Genomic DNA, 10,557 nt, shown 5'->3' with positions numbered 1-10,557 from the left:
GCAGTTTTGATAGAGGCTGTAAGTGGCCCACAGAGCCCCACAAATATTTACTATTTGGCCTTTTACAGAAAAGGCTTGCCAAGCCCTGCTCTAAGCCTCTTGCTTTTCATCCACACACTTTATACAAGTGGGAGGAGTTCGTACACTTTGTGGACTGCTAAAAACTTGCTAAAGACCCAAAATACTACCTCTGCTTAAAATCGATTAATTTTTATAGTACTTTCTGAAATACAAATTCAGGGTGACAAGGGTTCATGCATCTTTTCTTTAAAATTGGGACTCCTCTAAAATGTAATTTTGAAGCAGAGGGCAGGCACTGTAAGGCTGGGAGACTGAGTAATTCATTGGTGAGATGAGACCACTGGATACTTAGATATGGGGGAAGCTCAGAGCTGGGGTCCCAGTGACATAGGAAATTGATCACTCCAAATTATGCCCTTTGCAACGCTGTATAAATTTGCCCTGGTTTCTGACTTCAAGCAACTAAATTTGTATCGTGGAGACGTTCTGTCTAGAAAGAAGGATAATGATGATGAGACAGGTATCAGGAGAGGCACTGCTCAGAAGAGCTTGAAGCATACCTTCTATGCCTCCTCAAGTGATCTCAAATTAAAGGACGCTCTTCCTGCATTGCTAAGTGTGGCATACTTGGAAATCATCAATGAATTTTTAATAAAGAACTCCGTTAGTTGTTAAAAAAAAAATAGAGTGCTTAGAAGAAAGGACCTATGGGACTGGCACTTAGGAAAAAATGTTCATTCACTTTAGCTTGGCATTTAAAGTCGTCTGTAATTTGCCCATACATTAGTCCTCCCCAAATGTGGCTGCACGTCAGAGTCACTGGGGTAATTTAAAAATTACAGATTCCTTGAGCCTCGATTCTAAACCTACTGAATCAGAAAGCTTGCCAGCAGATTCTTATGTGTCTGGCTTCAACCTGGCTGTCTGGCTGTCCATGATTACACCTCATTTATGTTCTCTTTGGGAAAACTGAAGTATTTGTCCTTCCTTACAGGATTTTTTTCCTATCACCATGTATCTCCTTAAAAATTCCCTCAGCCGTGTATATTTACCCCAATACTGCCAGCCTTTCAGGTCAAGCCAATGTATCACAAATTTTTCAAGTGACATTTTCCTTCCTGGGGTTCCAGTGACAATCTGTGCTGCTATGACTGTGCAGTTATGCAAACGTTTAGTCTCAGGGCAGGTCCCGGAATTAGAGGCCTTTGTGTCTGTCGTCGGTCCCAGCAGGGACTTGCAGCAGGCCAGCCATTCAGCCGGTGTTTGCTCAATGAATGGCACCCAGTGAAAGAACTGCATGCATCCAGGAGACCGCGCTGCTACTGAGCACAACAGAGGAAAAGGGCTCAGAGACAACAAAAGCCAAAAGCTCTGCCTCTTTCCTATGAGTTTTTGGCTTCAGTGGATAATTTATTGGGAAAAAACCCCTATATTCACTAATAAATTTCCACTCATTAAGTTACTTTCTCTTTCTCTGTCAACAGCCGGTGGTAATGTACTAGATTTTCCTTAATGACCGAGAAGCATGGACTCTGGCAGTGGGTCAGCTAGCTCGAGGGGCTGGCCCTGAATATCTGTGTGCGTCTGCGACCACGTGCCCTGCCAGCAGCGTGCCTTATGAACACGCCTCAGCCTGGTGCTGTATCCTAATATTTTGTAGAAGTGGTCCCTGTCCTTGGTGTCAAGTTTTGAAGTGAATAACATCCCGTCCGTTATGTTTCAGGTTCCATCAGGAGCTACCTGTTTCTACGGGAAGCAGGTTGGTTAGACATGTGGGAGGAAGACATGGAGGCAGGGTTGATATATTTTTAGATTCTTCCCTGTTACTTAGTCTTTGAAGGGGGCAGAATTTCCGCAACCTTCATAAATTTGTGATTAAGTTTGGGATTTAATGCCTCCTTAGAACACAGTTTTAAGTCTAGGGGAAATTAAGAGGCAAATTATTTTGAAACTCATAAGAGTGCTACATAAAGCAATAAATCCTGCTAAGTTTTAGGGCTCAGAGCCCAGAGAAGGGTCCAGTGCATTAATCTGAAGGCTGGATACCTGTGATTCAGCCAGCACGTATCAGTGCCATTCTATAAATCACCTGTAGCCCCTAGCAGGAGGTAAAAGCAGCCAAATACTATATTTAGTAGATCCTAGACTTGTAATTAAATGACAAACAGAGAAGCAGGAGGCAGGTAACTCACTAGAAGTATGACTCAGCAGGATGTACCCTCTCTGCTTTGGGAATGTCATACCTTTGCTATTTTAGGAAGAAAAAAATTGATTAAGGTCCTCACCATTGGTTTCCTTAGGGATCAAGACATGTTTATTTTAGGGAATGAGCACAAGATCAAGGTGTAATACGTTTCTCCAGAAAACAAAATTTAAAGAGAAGCTTGTTAAAGTAGCCAAAAAGAGAGTTTTCTGAAAAGATCTATTTTCCCTTGCATTAACTTGAAAATAATACATGAAGGCCTAGGTAAAACTCAGGTGTTGAATTCCTCTCCATTTTGTTTTTTATTTTATTTTATTTGGGGGGGGCAGTGGGAGGTAATTAGATTTATTCATTTATTTATTTTTAGAGGAGGGACTGGGGGTTGAACCCAGGACCTCGTGCATGCTAAGCATGCGCTCTGCCACTTGAGCTATACCCTCCCTCTTCACTTTGTTTTTTAGAATCAGAAACTTAACAGTATGACAATGTCAGGTTGAGCAACCCCACTCAGATGCGTTGCTTTCCAAGACCTGCCCTGATCACAGTTAGAATGGTGATGGGAAATCTGGGATCTGCGAGAACGTGGCAGGCTTAATGTCGGTCTTCGGAAAGCCCTTCCTGAATTCTGCTGCGTATCAGAATCCAGACCTTTGGGATCAGAATCACCAGGAACGGGGTCCGGGAAGCTGTTTTTATAAGCACCTCAGGTGATTCTGCTGCACACTTTTACAGAAACACTGCTCTAGGATATTGAGTTCAAGAAAGATCTAAGGGCCTGGGACTCAAACTTCACGGGAGCAGAGAACTATTAAGAGGTTGATGGGTGGAGGCACGGCTGTCCCAGAAAGTACTGCTTGACTTTAATGCGCTTGACTCTATGCTTGTGTCTCCTCTGAGGTGAGTGGAGGGGACCGGAAGTAAAAGCAGCCCTGGACCATTCTGTATAACCCCCGAGAAGTACCTGCTCTTGCACGGATCTGCAGAGACTTAGGAATCACTGGCATGGCACCAAGCTCACAGATTCTTGGAATTAAACATTGAAGGGGTCTGTAAGATTTTTTTTAAGCTAAAATACAAATTATGAAGATAATGGAAATAAATTCTTAGTTAAAAGCCAAACAAATATTTAATGAAACATTTTAAAAGAGTGTACTGAAACTAAAACCTCCAACTGCAAGACATGGAAGAGGACACGTCAGTGGAGGGCACACCCCGCTCAGGAAGAAAAGACGGACTGTTTGAAGAGCTCTTTGTCACTCCCACACCCCTGCGCAAAATCTTTCCCTGGATTCTAATCTCACTCAAGATAAAATCCGAAGTCCCCACCTGCTCATCCAAAGGTGCTTCCTGGTGTGACCTCTGAGCGGTCGCTAGTCTCGGTCCCTTGGGCTCTCTTCCTTGATGACACTCCCTGCTGCCCTGCCTCCTTCACTCCTCCCTCTGATAACCATGGAGCGTCCTGTCTTGGGTTCTCAGTCTTTGATCAGGTTCTGATCAGCATCGACTTAAGAAACTTTCCTAATCATTCTACATACAGTATCACCTCCCGTCACTCTTTGTCTCCTTACTTTGTTTTTTTCCTTCAGAGCATTTAAACTCTAGCACTCCCCACCCTGACTTCATGTTCTATATGTGTTTGTTTGTTTGCTGGTTTTGACTCTTTTATGCGTCTGTGTACCATAGGGAAGGCTCTCTGATCTTTCCATTGCTGCATTAGTATTTGGCCCATAGTGGGAATTTAATTCATATTCATTAAAAGAATGAATGAATGGATTCGCATTAATCTATGCTACAAATTTAATAAGATCCCAATCAAAACCCCAAAAGGTTTAAAAAAATCTTGATCAAACGATTAACAATTCATACATACTAACATTTAGAATATTCATATTTTTTGAAATAGAAATTCTACTTGCAGGAAATTATTCTAAAAAGTAATTGAATGTTCAGAGCTATCTATACAAAGATGATTGTCACAGAATTATTCATAAAGTTAAAAATATAAAAGAGTTTTAAGTCCATAGATTAGAGCTAGGTTATACAACTCATGGTTCATCAAATTAAAAGATAATCTCCTTGACAGAGACAACATAGTGATAAATAAAAAATGTTATCAAATAGGATACATAGCATAAGACTATTTAAAATATATGGTTACATATGTATTTACATATAGACATAGTATGTCTGCAAGAAGAAATATGAAGATATTAACAATAATTATTTCTTATTGGTGGGAGTAAGGAAAGTCTTCACTTATTTTACAAGTTTTTCTTTCTTACCATAACAATTATTTTTTAAATGAAAAAAATTATTTAAAAAAATTTAGTCCAGTTTCTTTGTTGTACTGATGAAAAAAATTGGTCTCAAGATACAAACTGTGTGTGTGTGTGTGTGTGTGTGTGTGTATAAGTGAGGCTAAATATCCAATATAATCCATCTGGAAAAGAAGTGCAGGTTTAACCAAAAAGTTGAGAATTGCTTTATTTTTCTTGAATCCAAATGGCTACTTTTTATGACCCTCAAGCTCAGCTGTCAGACTGTCTTGTTGACAAGACACCTGATTCAGAGGTGGATGCACTCTGCTAATAGAAAGCATCCGTCACAGAATCCTAATGCAGCCAAATGAAATCACACAAACAATCTTTTTAGATAAATCTCGGTGAATCTTCTTGCTCATCTCAACCCAAAGCAAACCTATGTTAAAATATTAATGCCAAGATTAAACTATACAAGTAGCAGGTCGGCCTGGAGGAAGATTACACAGAAAACAAGAAGATGACTGTTGAATCCTCAGGCGGGAAGTGGCGCTGTCTGCGTGTTACAGCTATTTGCATAAACCAACAGTCACAAAGAAAACATTCCTCAAACAATGACATTAGTAGTTCCCTAGGTTTATTTGCTGCCAATAAAAATAGTTTTTTTTTCTTTTCTTTAAACTTAAGTGGCTTTTTGCTCAACATATTGAATTTCATTCCTGGGTATTTTAAAACTGAATCATGTACATGTTAGGTTAAAAGAATTCAAATAGTTAAGCATTTGAAGTTAAATTTTGAGAAGCCCACACTGTGAAACTATTATGAAAGATTGTCAGTGTAACAGAAACTGGGGCTGGGGCTGCAGCACCTTGGTACACAGTGGGCAGATGTGACCCCACAGGATGCAGTGGCTCGGCAAGCCGGTTCTTTGGGCAAACTGGAATAAAAGCCATTGTGGCCAGGCTGATCACTGAGAGAAAAGGGGACCCCCTGTATTTCCTGGTCCTGAGATTTCAGAGGGTAGGTCCTAGAAACAGCATAGACAGAAAATGGATTCCACGGTTCTGGAACTTTCCAAACTTTCCATTGCCTTGCTATCTGCTGGTTATTTTACATCTGTTTTCCACTTCTACTTTACTTAACCTTATCTGTTCATTGTTTTAGACTGCTGGCTTCTCCTCTTTCTCTTTCCTATATTTCTTTTAAAATTCTTGTTTTTAACACATTTAGGGAAAAATCTATTTTTAACTCCAAGTAAAAATTTGCAAATTCCTCAGTCAAACTGGATTCAATTCTTAAAGCTTAACTTTGTAATAGTATTGGATCTTTCCTTGTTTGTATTAACCTTTTTATTCCACTTAACTTTCTCTTCTTTGTGCATATATTTTACCTTCAACCTCCTTTTAGCCCTCCATCCTCCCTTGATCATCCTAATTTTCTTTTCTATTTTTTCCCTTTCTCCCCTCTGTTTCTCTCTATAAATAATTCTAAAATGACCCAGAGGACATTTAGCCAGAGAAGTGGTGGATAACTAGACATTCCTTACCGCAGACGGGAGCTACTGGAGGCAGACCTTCTCCTTCCCCCACCATCTCTGCAGCTCCGCGCCTACTCCTCCTGATGGAAGTCCTGGTCCACTTACGGACGGCTCTTCAAAAACCTCACCTGGCCCCCCAGTTTTCCCACTGGCTTCAGTTCTATTGTGCGTCTGACACTTCTGATTTCCTGGAACAGCGTTACTTCTTAAAATTTCTTACTGTCTGGGACTTTACCTAAGCAGTGCGCATTTAAAATCTATTATCTGTTGTACGTGCTATTAAATTCGAGACAAATGGCCAAGAGAAAAACACTATGAGGCAGTGCTGGCAGGTCGCACTAGAGATGAGATGCTTCAGGCAAAAGCCCTGTCTGGCAAGGCTTGTCCTTGATAAGGAACAAAGTGATGTTGAGCTCCAAACGGGTGCTTCCAGAGGAGGGATGTGGGCCTGCCTCTAAGGCCTTCCTCTCTGATCTGATTTTGCTTCTCTTCTGGTGGAGCGTAAACAGCAGCTTCCAGAGCTGCTCCTAAATTCCTGGCTCTCGTTGTAATGTTTGAAGGAATCTGTTTAGAGTAGCTTTTTTTTTTTTTTTTTTTTTTTTTTTTTAGGGACAATTATACGCTTACTTGAGGGCAATCTTACTTTGTTTAGGATTTGCATTTGGCCATCGGAGCTGCCCGGAAAACCACACCCAAGGAGAAGAAAGGCCCGTTTTCTTGGCCACGGACCTTGTTCCTGGGGAAGTTCTCACAGTGAGGACGCCCGGGCTTCTCTTATCTCCAAGGAAGGGCAAGTCCAGGGCTGGTCAGTGTCCCTGAGGCTCCAGGATTAATGTTCCAGGTTGTTGATGGAAATACCAGAACTGCACACACACTTTCCCCCCCGATGTCTTGTGTTTCCTAGGGGACTTCTCTCACCATGAAGCTAGTTCCCTATTTTTTTCTAACCTGTTCAGCAGCATGTCATGTACAGTGATTCAAGAAAGCAATTTTTCAATAGTTGAGTGACTTTCCTTCTTCTTTTTTTTTTTTTTTTAATATGTACGGCATCTGATAGCAACTTCATCGTAAGCTTCCTGAGAACAAGGATGATGTTTCCTGTCTTATCTCAGAGCATCCATTTCATTAAGCTAGGCACAGTGGGCATGGAGAATGTTACTCTGGATTTCTTGATATTTTCCTCCATGTTATACAAGTAGGAGAATGACATCATTTGAGCAGTGTCTTGCATGTGCATCAAGTAACTCTGGCTCTGTAATAAACAACCACAAACCCACATGACTGTAAACATGCATTTCTCATGTGTCTGCTGGGCTTGCCTCGAGGGGTCTGCTGATTCTGGCTGGGCTCACTGCGGCATCTGGTATCGGATAGGGGTCGGATGACGTAGGCTGGACCTGGCTGGTGAAAGTCAGCTTCAAATGCCTGTCATCTGCCAGAGGCCAGCCTTCTCATGGTGCTGGCAGGATACATCCAAGATAATAAGCCCCAAAGTTGCTCTTTACAGGCCTCTGCCTAGAGCATTGCTGCTAACATCACGTTAGGCAAGGTGAGTCCACAGGCTGGGCCAACAAGAGTCACGGCAGCTCACCCTGACCACGGTGGGAATGCAATACACAGGTGTATGGGAAAGAATACCTACCCAGGGAGTTACCAAGAATCAGGGTGGAAAGGCGCCACCTCCACACATGGTGCAGGCACCAGGTGACGAGCTACCTAGGCGCGAACTGGATGTGCACACCAGGGAAGGCTGACTCCAGTCCTGTAGTGCCTTCCAACACTCTGCCCACCGACGCCGACTGCGCCGACTGCTGCTTAGACTGACTCCGTCTGCTTCCCCATCAATCAAGCCCCGCTGGTGCCTTTCTTCACTCTGGTGACTCATTAATCCAGACACATAGCTATTTCTCTTCCTGTTCACATCCACCTACTAGAGTCTTATTTATCCTCACCTGTTCTTTAAGGCACAAATCAAGACTCATTTTCCCCATGAAGTCTTTCGTGAGTTTCAGACTGAAACATTCCTACCAATTTGCTGAACTCCCACTGCCCTTAGTATCTCCAGCGTAAAATGTAATTATAATCTATATGCAGCTTTGTTCTGGTCTCTATGTATTTGTCTATATGTAGTCCTTTTTTGGAGGGGGTCTTTTCCCCATTTTATATTCTTGTCATCATAGATTCATTGACCATCTATGCGCAAGTTTATCTGTATAATTCTTAACCGCCCAGACAGAATGCAGGCTCCTTGAACAAGTGGGAAAAACTATAGCTTTGGAGACTGGAAATCTGAGCTCTGATGTTGACGGTGCCACTACCCAATGAAGGAAGTCTGTGTCTGGGCTTCACCATCCTTAGACTATGGGGCTGGACAAGGTGGTACCTCACAGCAGGTAGGATTCCTCAGGTTTCTTTTCTGTTCACCACAGTCCCATTTAGCACCATGTTAGGTACAATGTGGGTGTTTAATATATGCTTTTTATTAACTGATAAAATAATTATTTCACATGCACGATGAGCTATGTGAGGACAAAAAAAAATCTAACCTTATACTGTATACAAATGTAAAATTGAATCAAGTGCAGAGAAGAAAGTTACTCCACAGGGAGACCTCAGCCTGCCCAGAAATGCTGTAGCTGCTTCAGTGATGTTTCATCAGCAGTCATCACTTAAAGTCACCATATCCTTAGTCATTTCTCTTACGGCCAAATCGGAATTCAGTAAATCCTCCAGCATTTAAAGATGCATTATATTTTTAATCAACGGATTCATTATCTTAAATTGGTGAAAAATGGGTATTCCTGATCAAAATATAGGTCAGATCAATACCTGCCCATGGTGGGGGCGGGGGGCAAGGGACTACAGAGGTATAGGGAAAAGAGCGGGCAAAGAGATACTGTAGGTAGGGACGCCACCATATTTTCAAAAGAATGAAAAAAAAAAAATTAGAGATGCTCTCGATGGTTATAGCTTTGGCAATTTGTAAGGCTGTTTGTAAGAGTGACCATGGTTTCTCATTGGGTTTTGGATTCAATAAAGTTACCCATCAGGACAGGAAGTTTATTGCCTGTTCTCTGTTGAGAGTGTGGCTCTCTCTCCCAACTTCGTACTTCGTAAAGCTAAATATTACCATTTCGCGTCAAGTACGACCGGCGAGGCTGGTTTTACTAAGGGAGAGGCTCGTCCCAAACGGAGCTTGCTTGAGTCTCCTCCTTGCTCTCTTGGTGGGTAACATACGACTTATGATTGTTTGGGCCCCTAGGATGCGCGCGGCAAACAAGAGGTGACTTCTTATCTATAAGCAGAAGCTGCTTGGTAATCAGCAGGGATGAATAATTTATGAGGCAGTGGCATGCAAAGTGGCATTCCACACTTCTTTCCGTGTAAAGTGTCACATGAACTCCAAACAGGCTAAACGCTCTAGTAGGAAACGAAACCTTAAAATCGCTGGCAAGAGAGAGGAAAGAGAGGGTTTTATAACGTGGTAATTATGATATCACTCAAGAAGGATTCTGATCCAAATATTGCTCTCCATTGATTAAATGTGAAAACAAATTACAGTTTCTCAAGTCGATGTTATGAAATAATTATTATATACGTGGAAATAGTAAGGCAAATGGGCCTGGGTCTTCTTCCACTCAATTTCAGTCCATTTACAGTAAATGAATCCTGAAAAACTGCATTTTTCACCTTCTAATCACGCAGTAAGCCCTCCATTAAAAGAGAACCCCAAAAATGGAGTCTGATAGATTATCATGCATCAGATCGCACAGTTAACATTAGCCCACTTAATCAGAAAATCCAACCCAGTTGGGTCTCTGAATTCAAGTCATTAAGCCCTTACTCGCTCTTTATTACTAAAGATGGTTAGTAAGATTAAAGTGAAAATGCAGAAGATCAAACTCTTGAAAGTAAGATTGCATTTTTATTTCATTTGATAATTAAGATATATTTTGGAAAGCTAAAAATTTAGTTATCTTATTAAATTCTTGAATTATAACTTAATCTGGCTTGTGGTGATACACTATTTTTTAAAGAATATTTAAAAAATGTAGATTCTTCAAAGAAATCTATTAAACGTCTTTATGTATAAAATGTTATAAGGACCTTTCTGGGGAATAAAAAATATTAAGTTGTTAATTTTTCTTTAAGGACCCATCATTCAGCCAAATGGGAGGAGAGCAAGAATCAACACATTTGAGAATTACAGACAATGAAATGGAATATTGTTTGGTGCTAACCATTGCTCACTAGGAATTCAGAGAGAAATCAGCTTGGCTTGGAACAGTCATGGAAGGCTTTATAAATGACTAGAAAGTTTCCTATTTTTTTCTCAATCCTTTCCTTTCCCTCCCTAGTTTATCAGTAATTCCAGACGATTCTACTGGCCAAGTAATTTTCCTGCCTCCACCTCATTTGTACAGCCACCAACCCGAAGCAGGCAATGCATTTCTAAATGGTAGTCTTGCACTCAGCCAGACACTCCTAGCGCACCCTAAAAGCCCCTGCTTGGGCAGTCCTCCTAAATGTCTCCCCAC

Source organism: Camelus ferus, chromosome 30 (genome assembly GCF_009834535.1).
Source record: "Camelus ferus isolate YT-003-E chromosome 30, BCGSAC_Cfer_1.0, whole genome shotgun sequence".
Taxonomy (NCBI): Eukaryota; Metazoa; Chordata; class Mammalia; order Artiodactyla; family Camelidae; genus Camelus; species Camelus ferus.
This window is presented reverse-complemented; position numbering follows the sequence as displayed.